A 17,643-nucleotide genomic window follows, 5' to 3' on the forward strand; every position below is an offset into this window, starting at 1 on the left:
TATTGATTAGTAGTGTCACCAGACCCAGTAAGATCACCACTACCCTAGATATGTGATGCAGCCCTTTCAGCCAGTCAACCATAATGCACAGCAATAGTAGAAATTATAACTGATGTCCAATTCTGGGTAAAGCTAGAGCCTGGAAAGTCCCAACCCCAACATTCCCTTCTTCTATCTTCTGTTCCCATCTTCCAAGTGACTGTGTTGCCCTGAGTGAACAAGGAGGTAAGGAAGAAGGGGAGCTGGGAAGGGAACTATGTTAATGCAAGCCTTTTATTTTGTAAGCCAAAGGGAAATAATAGCAAGTGTGGCTGGGGTCACCCACCACCACTACCATCTTCATCACCAATAACTAATCATCTCACATGGATCCTGGCAGAGCATCAGTTTCTACTGCTACCCAAGAGGCAAAAGACAGCAAGGAGACAGGTGAGTGATAGGGTAAATTAAAGTGCTAGACTTAGAGTCAAAAAGACGCAAATTCAAATCCCACCTCAGACACGTATGAGCCATATGACCCTGGTAAGCTTCTCTCATATGCAAAATAGGGATAACAACAGCAACAGCATCCAACTCAGAGGATTGTTGTGAGAATCAAATGAAATATATATAAAGTGCTCCACAAACCCTAAAGTGGTGAATAAATTTTAGCTATCATTATATTAAGAGGTAATAGGGGGGCAGCTAGATGGCTCAGTGGATAAAACGCCGGCCCTGGATTCAGGAGGACCTGAGTTCAGACCCGGCCTCAGAAACTTGACACTTACTAGCTGTGTGACCCTGGGCAAGTCACTTAACCTTTATTGCCAGGCCAAAAAAAAAAAAAAAAAAAAGAGGCAATAGGCCTATCTGGGGGAACAAGTCAAAAAAATCTCAGAATGATATTCAGACATATCCATCTAACTCACACCAAATGACAACACAAAGTTTAATCTTCTGATTCCAACTGTTCTAAAACTCATACTTTGATACTTTCTAATAGTGCAGATCACAATCGTCCAACTTTTTTTTGTGTCCAAATCTTTCTCATCCTACTTGTTGTCCTCCCATTAATCCTCCATAAAGAGTCTGCTGAGGGGGCAGCTAGGTTGTGCAGTGGATGGAGCACCAGCCCTGGATTCAGGAGGACTGAGTTCAAATCCAACCTCAGACACTTGACTCTTACTAGCTGTGTGACCCTGGGCAAGTCACTTAACCCTCATTGCCTCACCAAAAAAAAAGAAAGAAAGAAAGAAAGAAAGAAAGAAAGAAAGAAAGAAAGAAAGAAAGAAAGAAAGAAAGAAAGAAAGAAAGAAAGGAAAAGAGTCTGCCAAACATTTGAGGGACCTTTCTCTAGATCCCATGTCAGTATGTGAATAGCCAGGAAGCACACAACTCTGAACATATATAAACTATGGCTTCTTGCCCACATGCATATCCCCTTGTGTCCACATATAGTCAAATACCCTATGCTTTAGGATATGTTAACAAATATACTTAGGGATAGGGACTGATCTCTTATTCATTAGGATAGAGAACTTCCATATGAAGAAATTGCTTTTACCATTCAGGTTGGGCACCTACTCTGCAACCTATACTCTTAGACTTGTCTTGTGCACTAAGTGATTAAGAGACTTGGCCAAAAAGAGAAAGAGAGAGAGAGAGAGACCTTGGCTAGACTCACACAATCAGTAGTGTCAAAGGTGTGACTTGAATCCCTGTCTTCCCAGGCACTGAACATAGGTCTCTATCAACTAGGCCATGCTTGCCTCTTGTATAAATGTATATAACAACTCCCCCCCCCAACACACACACACACACACAGAATATACCAAGCCTGTAGAAAAAAAATAATATTCATTTTATCTTGAGAACATTAAAAACCTACTTGCATAATTTGCCTAGATTAAAACTTTTAGAGTTGAAAGGAACCTTAGTAATCACTTAGTCTAATCCCTCATTTACAGATGTGGAAACTGAAGCCTAGAGAGGACGAGTGAACTACACATGGCAAACTGAGACTCAAAGCCAGAGCTTTGGATTCTGGTCCAATATTCTTTAAAGATTTCAATCCATCAGAATCTACCTAATCTGAATCATCAATTAACTGGAAACTTTTTTTCTGTATTTTACTATTAGGAGAAAAAGGAAAAATACTGCAGAGTAAACTGATAGTTTGAATATCTTTTTTTTTTATCCAAACCTCCAAAGACAGCATCTGACATCAATACAAATTCATCCTTGTCTCTGACATGTTCTACAATCAAGGAACTTTGATTCTATTTGATGAAAATTGTCATTTAGAATTATCACCTTTGGGCACTAAAAGATTCAGAATCAAGGAAATATTAAATTCTATTGAGTATATTGTACTTCATGCAGAAAGTGGATTAATGCATATAGAAAGGTTTATTAATCAATGTTGAAACAAAAAAAAGTTTCCTGGCTACCCAGAAAACAGCTTACCCAAAAGAAAATTTATGAAGGTTTCCCATTCTCTCATTAGTCTGGTTAATGAGTGTTCTATTCTAGAATTAGTCTTCTATTAGAATTAGCTACTATTTTAATTATGCCCTCTGATTAGATTTCAATGTAAAATGGACTCCCACCTATGAAATCTGTATTTTTTCAACATTTTAAAAATTATTTTTAACTCTTTACTAGGAGATCAGCCATTCCAATGTTTCCAAAACACTAAATAAAGATTCCTAATTTTTGCAAACAAACTCGAAAGGAAAAAACATATTTGAAAACACTGTGAAACCTATAAGGTGCTATACAAATGATGGGTTCAGCATCATTGGTAACAGCAGTAGCTGACTCAGAGCAGCAATTCTTGGGTACAGATTAAACAGAACACTAATGACGTTTTGTTCTGAGGTCCAGGACCTATAACATAAAAACAAAAAGAAGCAAGAAATCATTCTTTTTACCTCAAAATCTTTTCTCGTATTCCCCAAGTCTGACTTTTTGTGTGTCCATTAGTATATGAAGATTCTTAGCAGAATGAAATAATGAACATACCTTTAACACAAAAGCAACAAAGAGGCAGAGGGAAACCATCCTGTTCTAAACTCAGATATTTGAAAAACACTACACTTAGCATTGTAGTATCATAGTATCCTAGATGTAGAGCTGAAAGGTATCTTAGTGCCCATCTTATCCAATTCCTTCACATCAGAGGAAGAAAGGGTGTGGGGTGGAAATATTCAAGGTAATACTATTTAGAGAAGTTGTGATTTGACCAAAGTATAAAGTGAGAGAAGAGGGATTTCCTCTGACTCGAAATTCAGTGCTCATTCCATTGTGCCACATGTGTCATGCAGGATGGCTTCTTTATACTTTTCATGTTGAAAACAATCAACAAACATTTCATAAGTGTCTACTCTTGTGTACTATGCTAGGCACTTAGTATACAAAGACAAAAATGAAGCTCTCCCTGTCTTTAAGAAGATTACATTCTTAACAAGGGGAGATAATATGTAAAAAAAATGCAATTCATATTAAAAACCAGTTTTTGGTTTTATTTTTAAACTAAGTAAGTAATCAATCCTTTCCAACTATGACATTCTCTCCACCACCCAGCTCTCACTCCAAAATAAAACTTGGAATCTTTCATGAATTGACAAGGAAAACCAATTAGCATTTCATTAGGTACCAAGTCCTCATTATCTCTCCTTCCTGCTTCTGGGTCTGAACCTACATGGGAAAGAGGGTAGCTCTCTGCAAAGGCACAGAAGTGATGACCAGATAAAATCAGCCCTACCTTCACAGGAAAACTCCTCATCCCTCTTTCTTCTCCATTTGAGTTTTCTAACTCCGTCCCCTTTCCAGGTACATTGACTTTGGAATTAACTGCTATTGTGCAGAGTGGCAGCCAATTATATAGCCAATGAAACCAATGATCAAAGCTATCTTATTATTTGGAGAAAACTATCTAATTTTTATCTTCCCTTCATTTCAAGATATAGTTCCTTCAGCTTAATCTTTTGTGTTATAACCTATTAGTTATAGTTTTCCTTCTCTTAAGAGATCATAGGATTATGGATTTAAAGCTGGAAGGAACCTTAGAGATCATCTACTTAACTCCTTGGGTTTTTGGGGGATGAGGTGGACAAGTAAACTGACTTGCCCAAGACCACACAGGTGGTCAACGACAAAAGAGAGATTTTAACCCTGTGCTTTGACTCTAAGACAATGATGATTTTACTCTACACTACCAATTATTCATATCAAGCTTCATAAATACTGTATAAAGCAGAGGTTCCATGGATAAATTTTAGGGGGTCCATGAATTTGAATGGATAAAAACTAAATCTTTCTTTTCATTAACTTTTTTTTGTTTGTTTTCTTTTGGTTTTTTTTTTAGTGAGGCAATTGGGTTAAGTGACTTGCCCAGGGTCACACAGCTAGTAAGTGTTAAGTGTCTGAGGCCGGATTTGAACTCAGGTACTCCTGAATCCAGGGCCGTGCTTTACCACTGTGCCATCTAGCTGCCCCTTTTTCATTAACTTCTAACTGAAATCTAGCATTTCCTTCAATTATAATTTAATAGAGAAAAAAAACACCATTATTCCAAAGACGGGATATATAGGCTTCACTAGGTTACAAAAGGGATCCATAACACACAAAAAGGTTAAGAATCCCTGGTAAAAAGGAAAGATAAGCAATCTGTGCTATAACAACTTGAATTCACATATGAATTCTAGTTATCCAGTGTAGTTGGACTACAGAACTGTCTTAATTTGTTCAGTATCTAACCAACATCCCTAAACTCCCTACTTATCTCTGGGAAAGAATCAGGAGTGGGGCTTCTGTTTAGAAAAGACCTGAAATTGGGTCGTCATATGCCTTAAGCCTCAGGAATAACAGTATCATAAGGGTGGGCATGAAATTAAGCAGGCACTCTTAAGTATCTCTTATCATGAGTCTTTTGCTGGTAGAGAGATTGTCCTCACTAAATGTCCCCCACCAAGAATAATAAGAGCTTACCTTGGTATAGTCCTCTACAGGTTTTTTTTGGTGAAGCAATTGGAGTTAAGTGACTTGCCCAGGGTCACACAGCTAGTAAGTGTCAAGTGTCTGAGGTCATATTTGAACTCAGGTCCTCCTGAATCTAGGGCCAGTGCTCTATCCACTGTGCCACATAGCTGCCCCATCCTCTACATTTTAAAAAGTACTTTGTATCACCATTATTTTGTGCTAAATAGCGAGAATATTCTTATTCTTATTCTAAGAATGAAGAAATGGTGGCTTCTAGAGATGATGTAGCTCACCTGTGTCACACAGTTCATTGTCAGAGACAGGATTTGCACTCATATCTCTTGTCCAGTGTTCTTTTCACTACACTAGGCTTACAAAGCATAGTCAAAGAATAATTTTGAAACAGAATTGTTCCACCAAAAAGAATATTCAATTGGACAAAGAAGTCACTCATGGTGGTCATTCTTTTCTCCTTGATCAAAGTTCCAAGATTTTCTTAGATATTTTCACCTTATTTAGCACCTCAATGATCCTTAAAATCATTGATGTGTATTATTCATCTGCCAACACACATGTAAAACTTTATACCCCATATAGCCTTCAGAAGTTGTTGTGAGCAACAACAATAAAAATTCAGTTGGAGGATAATCTAGTAGTAAGCCACCCTGCACTTCATTCAGCTATTATTCAAATGATAGACACAGAGTCCATGCAGAAACTATAATTGAACCACCTTCAGCTTGGTAGGTCCTGCCAAGGATTGTATTCCATTAGCATACCTTTTGAGAATGCAAGGTTCTCTCTCCGCCATGATGAAGCATCAAGAGTAGAAGAAGTTCCCCTTAAAATTCCAAAAAGATTTTGGTGGCTGCTGTGGACCATCTATAATATCAGCACAGGAGAATAAGTAATGGTTGGAGATGGAAAGAATTGTGGGGAGGCAGGGAGAAAGGGCAGGCTTCCAAAAGAAATGACAAAGTCAGAATAGGACAAAGATATATGTACTTGAGCAAGTTCCTTCCCTTCCTATTTGGAAGAGACATGCCTTTGTCTTAATTGTTTTTCAAGCAATGTTTTAATTTGAAAAACTAAAAAATAAAAACAACAATTATCTAGAATCAAAGGGATTTTCCTTACGAGGTAGTTATTTGGATATCAGCCCCTTTTTTGGAGCCTTACATCTATACAAGTCTGAGTTCTCCTTTTTCCCATAATAAAAAGTGATTATGACTCACTTTTGGAAAATACCAAATGCTACAGGAAAGTGGATTTCAGTCTCATCCAAACCACCAGTGAAAGTAATTTATGATTCCAGAAAGATGTAGACAAGCAAAGCTTAAGCAGGAAAATGATTCAGTTTCATGCAAATAAAAGTTTTCTGGGCATTTCTGACCTCCATTCTAGTCTCACTTGGAAAAGCAAAAGATTTGGGATAAGAGGGCAAGAGAGAATGTATTTTGTATGAAAGTCATTTTTGTTTCATTAACATTAAATGCTTAAAGAATAGTCTGATATTCATTAAAGAGAAGAACTTAATTCATATATCCAGATAATCTAAATTTAATTTAATACAAAAATGGCACCGCTTATAAAATAATAATAGAATAGAAATATAGTATAGTAGATAGAAGGCTGGCCTTGAAATAAGGAAGACCTGTGTTCAAGGGCTGCCTCAGATATATGCTAGCCATGTGACCTGGAGCAGATCATTGAACCTCTCAGTGCCATACTTAACTCTCTAACACTATAAATTTCAGACATGATGCTTTCATCAGGGGAAAGAGTGTCTATGTTGAGAGTTCCCTACACTGAAGAAATCTGTTGATTTCACTGATGAAACCAAAAATTCATATTAAATAATTCATAGGAACTGATTACTTAAAATAAACTTTTATGAATATTACATTTCACATATATTATCTCACTTGATAATTCTAACAACTCAATAGGGAAAGTGTTTAGTCCTATTCAATAGATTGGGAAACTGAGGCTCAAATGCATAGTGATTTGATCCCTGATCAAACATGGGTCAAATCTAGGACTTGAACCCAGGTAATGTAACAAAAGTCCTGTGTGTTTTCCATTATAGCACATTGTCTCCTTCTGTTAAAAGGCTAAACATTATTGAGATTAAAGCATCTCTAAAAAACACCCATTTCCTGTTAGGTCTCTATTCATGTCCTAGTGAGAATCAACTTATCTCAGAGCCCAGTGGCAGAATAACTTCATCTGCAATGGTCACCAAAACCAGCAGAGGGCAGCCGGAACCACGACGTGTGAGAGGCGAGTTGGAGAAATCATGCAATCAGCGAAGAGCATATTTACAAGGGAGTCAAATGTACTGCTGTATATTGATACTAGGGAGCCTAAATTCAGAGGGAAAAAGGGGAACAGAAGTCTTTGAGGTGAAAGGGCAAAGAACAAATCAAATGCCAAAGTCTGAATGAATGCAACAATAACCTAAGTGAGACAAACAAAAAGAAAATTATGGAACCAAGAGGAGAGTGAGGAAGAATTTCACTGTAGTCAAACTGGGTCCCTGCCAAGAGCTGTCAAGCAATGGAATCTCCAGGTATACAGGCTCATTTTGATGGGGTATGACTGTGTGGTGGTACTTCTACCCTGATGTTTTAAAGGACACAAGAGTATTAAAACCTGAAAACTGACAACTTATCCCCAAATGACCAGTTATCTGTGTCTAACATTTAATTAGCCAATAGAACAGCTGCCTTTCACCCTTTTATTGAAGCAGATTTGTGGTTTCATTGTGGTTTCTAGAGATCCTTTCCATTTTTATGATTCTTCAATCTTCCTCATCCCAAAAGCCAGTAGCATTCTGAAACCTAAGTTGGACCACAGACATTCATGGCCAATGAAGCATACAAAAACAGAAGCTACTACCCTGTTGGAACATGCTTACAAGCTCTACCTACTCCTAAAATTATATTTAATGTGAATCAGGAATATTAGAGAGCAATAAGGTAGATTGAAATGATTTGCTTCAATTAGATACATGTAAACATAAATCTAACTACATCTAGATCAATATACAGCTATCTAGATATAATTTATTTGAGGGGAGAGGTATAGTTGTCCAAACCTGTGTTTTGATCTGTTTAGGGATCTCGATCTCTCTCGATCTCTCTCTCTCTCTCTCAATTCACTCCCAATGATACAGATCTTCAACTTCTCCATGACATTTAATCTTAGCAAACTGATTTGGCCATTAAAAGTTTAAATGGTTTCCCATGGTCACACAGGTAGTATGTGTCAGAAGTTGTATTTGAACCTGGGTCTTTTTGAGCTAAAAAATCCTAGCACTCTAACCCCCATGCCATGCTACACTCGTGGGTATAATTATAGTCATAATATAATATAATATAATATAATATATTATAATATAATATAATATAATATAATATAATATAATATAATATAATATGCCACTTCTGAAAGCTTCTGACAGCTCTCCAAGTAGAAGATACTACATTATTTTTATAGAAGGTAAAAGAAAAAGCCTCATTCCCTGCCCAACATTTTTGAAAATACCAATGAAGAATACTATAGCATAGGAACCATAGAAAAATATGTAACCAGCCATACTTGCCTATAAGAGAATAGAATATTTTGTCCACAAAGTCCATACTCAGCACCTTATGGTTCAGAAGGCACTTTTTTCATAATATGCCTATAGAGGTAGGCCCATTTTTTTTCCCACTTTACAAAGAAAGGAAGGAAGGAAGGAAGGAAGGAAGGAAGGAAGGAAGGAAGGAAGGAAGGAAGGAAGGAAGGAAGGAAGGAAGGAAAGAAGGAAAGAAGGAAAGAAGGAAAGAATGAAAGAAGGAAAGAAGGAGGGAGCATTTTGAAGTGTCTGCTATGTGTCAGGCTCTCTACTGAGTAATTTTTTTTTTTTGCAGGGCAATGAGGGTCCTGTAAAAATGGTGGGCAGGGAATGAGGGTTTTTCTTTTACCTTCTATAAAGATAATGCAGTATCTTCTACTTGGAGAGCTGTCAGAAGCTTTCAGAAGTGGCTTTATATTATATTATATTGTATTGTATTGTATTATATTATATTATGTTATGTTATGTTATATTATATTATATTATATTATATTATATTATATTATATTATATTATATTATATTATATTAATTAGTGTCAAGTGTTTGAAGCTGGATTTGAACTCAGGTCCTCCTGAATCCAGGGCTGGTGGTTTATCTACTGCACCACCTAGCTGCTCCCTATACTGAGTAATTTTTAAATATCTCATTTATTCCTCACAACAACTCTGGGAAGCTATAATGATGATGATTGATAACATCAATGATGACAATGATGATGATGATTCATTATTATCCCCATTTTTTAATTGGGGAAACTGTGGCAGACAGGTTAAATGACCTCCCTAGGATCCCAGAGCTAGTAAGTGTCTGAAGCTGAATTTGGTTCAGATCTTCCTGACTCCAGGCCCAATGTTTTATCCACTGCAAGATTGAGGATGAAAGAGTCTAAATGTTTATAGAAACCCCCTGCTAAAGTGTCAAGGCTAGAATTGAAACCTAGGTCTTCTGATGCTTCATTAAGCATTTTTTACCCTACAGCAGATTGTGTCTGTCTTGTTTAATTCAGAAGACACTAAATATGAAAAGTACTGAGCAAGAAAAGAACTACATTTTCATCTTTTTTTGCAGGGCAATGAGGGTTAAGTGACTTGCCCAGGGTCACACAGCTAGTTAAGTGTCAAGTGTCTGAGGCTGGATTTGAACTCGGGTCCTCCTGAATCCAAGGCCAGTGCTTTATCCACTGTGCCACCTAGCTGCCCCTACATTTTTATCTTAAGGAAATTTCAATATGAGAAAATTGCTATAGGAAACAGAAGCCATCTACCTGGAAATCATGACTGGTATGCTAGAACTTAAACCTTTGATATGCTAAATCAATGCATTAAATGAAAGGCAGACAGATAAGAAAGAAAGCAGGAAGGAAGAAAAGAAGGTAGGAGAGAAGAAGGGAAAGTAGGGAGAAGGGAAATCAGGAAGGAGTAAAGAACAAAGGAAAGACAATAAATGGGAACATTTCTGTATCCATGAAATGGGATATCCAAAGAATTGTGATAATTGAAATCAAAATCTAGTTGTAGTAGTCACATCCTCTCAAAGGAAGCAAGGTTATTTCATATCACCCTCCCCCAAATGTATGGGGTGATAATACTACCCTACATGAATAACTATATAGTATGAATAAAATTCTCAAAGAATCCATTTTACTAAAATTTAAGGTAAAGTCAGAAAAAAAACCTTTTTCATTCTTAGTGTTCTTAGATATAAAGCTGCAAGGGACCTTAGAAGTCATCTAGTACAATCCCTTCCTTTTTTAGGTCAGACAGCTGAGGCCCAGAGTGAAACATTAACTTGTCCAAAGTCACATAAGCAGTACCATGAAGAGCAGGGATTGGAATTCAAACCCACATCCTCAGACTCCAAATCTAGTACTCTTTCTACTGTAAGTGGTGCCTCTTCTGAGCCTAGAAACTATGTGAAAGTAAATACACTACAACAGAAGATCACAGGCAAGAATGAAATATTTTCTGTCTAATCTAAAGTTGGTGACAGACTCACATTCAATTTACTATAACAGAGCAAAACTATTTTCTGATTCTAACCCCAAAGAGCATGATGAGGTTGGTATTGCTTTTGTTCCATGATAGAGATCTGTATTCAAACCTCCTCAGAAATGAAAGGCTATTCAATCATTTAAAGTTTGACCTTTAAAAAATCATGCTACAAGGGGCAGCTAGGTGGCACAGTGGATAAAGCACTGGCCTTGGATTCAGGAGGACCTGAGTTCAAATCCGGCCTCAGACACTTGACAATTACTAGCTGTGTGACCCTGGGCAAGTCACTTAACCTCCATTGCCCAGCAAAATAATAATAATAATAATAATAATAATAATAATAAATCATGCTACACTTAAAAGATATGCTTAAGGGGCAGCTAGGTGGTGCAGTGGATAGAGTACCAGCCCTGGATTCAGGAGGACCTGAGTTCAAATCCGGCCTCAGACACTTGACACTTAACTAGCTGTGTGACCCTGGGCAAGTCACTTAACCCTCATTGCCCTGCAAAAAAAAAAGATAAAAATGTAGTTCTTTCTTGCTCAGTACTTTTCATATTTAGTGTCTTCTGAATTAAACAAGACAGACACAATCTCTTAACCCCAGTTGCCTCACCAAAAAAAAAAAAAAAAAGATATGCTTGAATCTTTTTAAATTGTTCCCTATTAAATGCATGGATAGGTGGCACAGTGTATAGCATGCCAGGCTTAGAGTCAGGAAGAGATAAGTTCAAATCTAGCCTCAGACACTTATTACTATATGACCCTGGGTAAGTTACTCAACTTGGTTTGTCTCCATTTCCTCATCTGTAAAATGAGCTGGAGAAGGCAATGGCAAACCACTCTAATATCCAATATCTTTGCCAAGAAAAATCCAAATGGGGTCACAGAGAGTCAGATACAACTGAACAATAACAACAAATTGAATACACGGATGAAGATCTGATGCAAATCTGACTGTGCCAAAGACTAGCTGTGTGATTTTGAGCAAGCACTTCACCTCTCTGGTCATCAGCATCCCCATCTACAAAATGAAGGGGTTGGACCAGATGACTTCCAAGGTTCCTTCTAGGTCTAATCTATGATCCTGTGATGATAATTTAACAAGACTTCTTCTTGAACATTCAGGCATCTTGAAAGTGATTGCTACATAGTTGAAGGAATGTCCTGTCCATTCCAAACCACAACATTCCTTAGCACCTACACATCTTGGTCACTGACGCCCTTTTCCAGGCTGCTACTTTGTAATACCCTTGACCTGTTGGCTCTCTCCCACCCACACATTCTAACATTGCACTTCTATCTCATCTGTCAGCCCTTCTTCTAAGCCTATTCTAGTTCCAATTGGAGAAGGTCTAGCTGGCCAACACTAGCAAGTTACTCCATGGCCTAGGTGACATAGGAGAGGTCTCCAGCCATTCCAGTTCCACCTATGACCAGGGCCAGATTTGTAATTGAATGTGCCAAAGCCCAATAACTCCATCATTCCTATGTTTTGCTTCTTTCATTTCCTGTGCAAGGATAATGGCACTGAAAGCTTAACTCTTTTTATTTTTTCTAAAGTAAATTGTGCTAAACCTTATGGGACAAAAAACCAAAGCCCCCATAAGGAAAGGAAATGAAAGCAATAATGGAGAACATGCTAGAGGAAGAAGCCCCACCCATTCATTTCTAATGGTATGTAGCTTTGCCCACACCCAAAGCAAATTGTGTTCACTTCAAGGAGCTGTCTCTCTATAAATAAATAGACCAATGCGTCTTTAAGACGTAAATGGCTTGGTCTGTCATAATAAGCATTGCAAAATAAATACTAAATAACATCTGGAGACAAAGCTTTTGGAGGGGGCTGGAGTGAAAGGGAGTACTAGCTTTTCTTAGAAGCTGTAATGAGGTTTGGTTTTCTTTTCTTTTCTTTTTTTTTTTTTTGGAAATGCATCTCATTATTAACCAGCCCCAGACTAGAGACTAACTGAGTTTTCTTTGCATAAAAGAAAGTAAAACCAAATAATTTCTGTCTATGACAGTCACTGGATATTTTCCTTTTACAGATTCAGGTAATTTCCCTAGACAGTTTTTGACCCTTATTTCTCTATTATTTGAAAAAAAATGACATAGAGCATAAAACAGGATATAAAATAGACCTACAGAAAATATCTAGTCTAACCCCTTTTGCTTTATAAATGAGAAAACTAAGGATTGGAGGGATAGTGACTTCTCCAAGATCACATGGGTATCTAAACAGCAGAAACAAGATTTGAAACCAATTCCTCTGACCCCAAATCCAGCCCTCTTTATGCTAAATCATGCTGCTATCATAGTACACTATTAATTACTTAAGAAGCCAGTATAATGAAATGTAAGAGAAAATCACAGTCAGGTATATTCTCTCAAATAATCTTTTAGAAACTATTGTAGTTCAGTCTTGTCTGACTCTTAGAAAATCCATCTGAGGTTTTCTGGGCAAAGATACTGGAATGATTTGCCATTTCCTTCTCCAGCTCATTTTGTAGATGACAAAACTGAGGCAAACAAGGTTATGTGACTTGGTCAGGGTCGCACAGGTAGTGAGTGTCTGAAGTCAGAGGTGAACTCACAAAGAGTCTTCCTGACTCCAGGTCCAATGCTCTATCCACTGCAGCACTTTATGACACCTTAGCAGTATTTTTTTAGTAGTAGTGACACACAAAGTTCTTCCGTAGCTTGAAAAATAAAATTCTTCAACTTACATGTACTGGGGAAATACAACCACACCTATTGTAAGTAATTCTACCACTGAAAAGATACTTCACCTTATGGTATGGACAGGAGAAATTAAAAGTGATATCACATGAGTTAGATGTACAATATTTGTGAAATTTGAAACTATCTCAATCATTTGCTTTTTAGTAAGTCATATTGCTATTCATATGTTGGATGAAGCCCATAAGAAGCAAAATACCCATTGTATGTACTTCTTTGGATCTTATCAATGTGGATATTCCCTGCAATAATATGGACCTTACGCAGGTCACAACTTTCCTGAGCTTCCATTTCTTCATCTGTAAAATGAGGGGGTTAGAGTTCAAATCCAGCCTCAGACACTTAACACTTACTAGCTGTGTGACCCTGGGCAAGTCACTTAACCCCAATTGCCTCACACACAAAAAAATGAGGGGGCTAGACTAAATGGCCTCTGAGGTTCCTTACAGCTTTAAAGCCATGAATCTGAAAGTCTCTTTGATGACATGTTACAGAGAAAAGAGTAGAAGGAGGTCAAAGTTTTCATTCAAAACAATATTTCTAATAAAATTGGAAGCATGCCTTCAGCCTTGTGTTAAACCTTTCCTCCATTTCAGAGAACACTCAGTATTTTCACAATATAATTTGGGAACTGTGTAGCATTTTGTTTTCAAGATATGAACTTAGCTAGTAGAACTGACCATCTTGTCCCTATTTTCCCATATGTTCACTAGGGGTCCAACCAATATGCTGGGCATTTCCCTGCTCTCTTTTAGCACTTCAAGGACATCAGTGGAACACAGCTGTCCATTTGTTTATTCCCAGCTCTTGCCATACAATCAACCTGAATTGTTTTTGTATTTATACATTTCTTTATAAACTCCAGGATCTCCTGTGACAAATAAAAGACTATTGGTTTTGTTGTTCATCCAAAGATAACAAAAAATGTGTTTTCATTGTACCTTTGGTCATTTGGTGCCCACCATATACAAGTGGAATTTAACTTTAGCACAAATTCTGTTTTAGGTATGAGCCATGTACACTTTCTTTTCTCCACTTTTGATACTTTCTTTAAAAAAACTTTTGGTTTAAATGAATGTTAACAATATCTTTTTTTTGCGGGGCAATGGGGGTTAAGTGACTTGCCCAGGGTCACACAGCTAGTAAGTGTCAAGTGTCTGAGGCCGGATTTGAACTCAGGTACTCCTGAATCCAGGGCCAGTGCTTTATCCACTGAACCACCTAGCTACCCCCAACAATATCTTTTAACAAGAAAGAAGGGATCAGGTGCAATAGAACTACCACCAGGACTCTGAGGCTGCCATCAACTAGAAGACCAACCTGGAGCTCTATGCCTCCCACATCTACCTGTCTATGTCTTACTACTTCAACCAAGATGACATGGTCCTGAAGAACTTTGCCAAGTATTTCCTCCACCAGTCCAATGAGGAGCAGGAGCATGCTGAGAAGCTGATGAAACTGCAGAACCAAAATGGTGGCCTCATCTTCCTGCAAGACATCAAGAAACCAGATTGTGATGACTGGGAGAGCAGAATGAATACAATGGAGTGTGCTCTGCACTTGGAAAAAAATTTCAATCAGTCATTACTGGAACTGTACAAGCTGGCAACTGACAAAAATGACCCCCATTTATGTGATTTCATTGAAACCCACTACCTGGATAAACAGGTAAAGACCATCAAACAACTGGGTGATCACATAACCAACCTGTGTAAAATGGGGGCCCCAATTCTGGCATGGTGGAATATCTTTTTGAGAATCACACCCTTGGAGACAGTGACAATGAGAGCTAAGCTACACCTGGTTTTCCCCACACCTGTGAACTGTGTGTGCCATTCCTCCTGTCTTTCAGTGCATGCATATTTTGGTTATCTGACCTTTTCATAATCTCTACCACCATTTACATCCCAATAAAGTGACTTGGTACTGAGAAAGAAAGAAAGAAAGAAAGAAAGAAAGAAAGAAAGAAAGAAAGAAAGAAAGAAAGAAAGAAAGAAAGAAAGAAAGAAAGAAAGAGAGGGAGGGAGGGAGAAAGAGAGAGAGAGAGAGAGAGAGAGAGAGAGAGAGAGAGAGAGAGAGAAAGAGAGAGAGAGAGAGAGAGAGAGAGAGAGAGAGAGAGAGAGAGAGAGAGAGAGAGAAAGAAAGATCACAAAAAAGCATGCAGGTTTTTCAAGGGTGGAAGAAAGGGGTTGTTTTCAGGCATCCAATCCTCATCCTCCAGTCCCAGTATGTATTTTAGGTTTATTTGTATGTTTTAAGCAATGGCTGGTTCAGTAACTTCTTTCTTTTACCCACTATCTCTCCAAAACTCTAACAGTCCCATTTTGAACACATGGAATTCACAGTTGTTGCCATGATATTCCATATACTGTTGTCTTGATTTTCAAGTAATCTGATACTTTTTAGATTCGCTCCTTGCCTTGTTTTCCAGGTCAATTGTTTTTAATACCAAATACTTTTAATTTTCTACTTTTTTAAACTTTTAAACTTTAACTTTTCTTATTTTATTACAGAGTCATTATTTTGTATTTGACCTATTCTAATTTTCAGGGAGTCCAATTCTTTGGTATGGCTTATTATCTTCTGTTATAAGCTATCATTCATATTCTTGCATCTCTAGCTCTCATTTCATTTTGGGGTGGGGCAATGAGGGTTAAGTGACTTGCCCAGGGTCACACAGCTAGTACGTGTCAAGTGTCTGAGGCTGGATTTGAACTCAGGTCCTCCTGAATCCAGGGCCAGTGCTCTATCCACTGTGCCACCTAGCTGCCCCCTCTCATTTCATTTAATATTACATGTTGCAACTCTTTTTTGATTTCTTCCAAGCACCAATTCTTGTGACCAGATCATTCTTTTCTCTGAGACTCTCCTTGAACTTGTAGAGTTGCTCTCCTATTCTAGGTTTATTTCTTGGCCTTCTATCAGTTCCTTGTATTTCATCATTGTATTCATGTCTTCTCTTTACTCATCTCCAAGATCATTACTGGACTGGGATTTTGTGCTTGGCTCAAACTCTGCTTTTCCCCATCGAGATGTGTTGATAAATGTTTAACCACCATCTATCTGGTGAGTGGACATGATGATGGTAGAGGCAAATCCAAGTAATGAACTGATGGGAAATGATATGACACATTCTTTGTGACCTTAGACAGGTGATTTCAGTTCCCCTGGGTCTCATTTTAAAATAAGGGTATTAGACTAGATGGCTTCTGAGATCAATAATATTATGATCCTATTTTTTCATACAAATATAAAAATATACATTATTTAAAAAGGGTAATGATTTGGTTTTTATATCTTCTGTAATGATCCAAGGTATGCTACCATCCTAACATTCTCTTTTCAATTCTACAGAATTGGATAAGGAAATACTGTGTAGAGAAGGCTATATTTTCTTAGAGGAAGAGGAAAGGAAGAGTCAGTTTTAATTCTATGTGCTGGCCATCCTCTTTTTGTATGCAGAAAACTGACATGGAACTATTAATTTTAGAGAGAATGGTATGGGTAAATTGCTCTATGGTCACCAAGGCAACAAGCATCTAATAAGCATCTGCTATATGTCAGTTACTGTGTTAAATTCTGGGAATTAAAAAAAAGGCAAAAATAGTTTATGTTCCCAATAAGCCTGCAATCTAATGGGAGGAACAATATGCAAACAACTACATACAAATAAGATACAGATAGATAATAAATTGAATATAATCTTGGGGGAAAGCCAACTAGAATTGAAAAGCTTCTTGTGTGAGATGGTCTTGTTTTCTTATCTGAATGTATAGACACTTTGAGAAAATTCAAGTGGGAAATGACCCAGACCTTTGTTGAATTCAAGTGGGGGATAGCTGGTATTGGGGTTTTTTTTAACTGTTTGGGAAAACATAAACAATTGTCATGCTTAACAATACTCTTTATGCTTGGTTAACAATAAAGTAAGCAGTGTTATCAATTAGCTAAAAATATTTACATACTTTCACAATTATTTTATAGTCAACAAATCTTGCTCAGAAAACCATCTGAATCAATAATGCTTCATTAATAATTAATAGAATCCTCAATGCTTCCCATTTCTTCTCCCTCTACAAATGTTTAAGATGTTTAGTCTTGTCAAATTAGAAAAGGGTATGCTAAATGCCCTTTCCATAATGTATGATGTTTGGCAAAGAAAGGACTATGAGACATTAAGTTCCATCTCTACAGTCTGTCCTTAATGGCATAGATTTATGGTAGTACAAATATGTTGCCTGAGCTACAACAGCAGAAATGCAAACTCACTTTCCCTGAAAGAAAAAGCCAATTCTCTTTTCAAAACAGCAGACATTACATTTATGAT

General features: G+C 37.4%; 1 pseudogene; it reads left to right on the top strand.

Moving 5' to 3' along the window:
* Positions 1 to 365: 365 nt before the first annotated feature.
* LOC122755128 lies at positions 366 to 15,109 on the top strand (annotated as a pseudogene).
* The last annotated feature ends 2,534 nt before the right edge of the window (positions 15,110 to 17,643 follow it).

The sequence above is a fragment of the Dromiciops gliroides genome, chromosome 4 (genome assembly GCF_019393635.1).
Source record: "Dromiciops gliroides isolate mDroGli1 chromosome 4, mDroGli1.pri, whole genome shotgun sequence".
Classification (NCBI taxonomy): domain Eukaryota; kingdom Metazoa; phylum Chordata; class Mammalia; order Microbiotheria; family Microbiotheriidae; genus Dromiciops; species Dromiciops gliroides.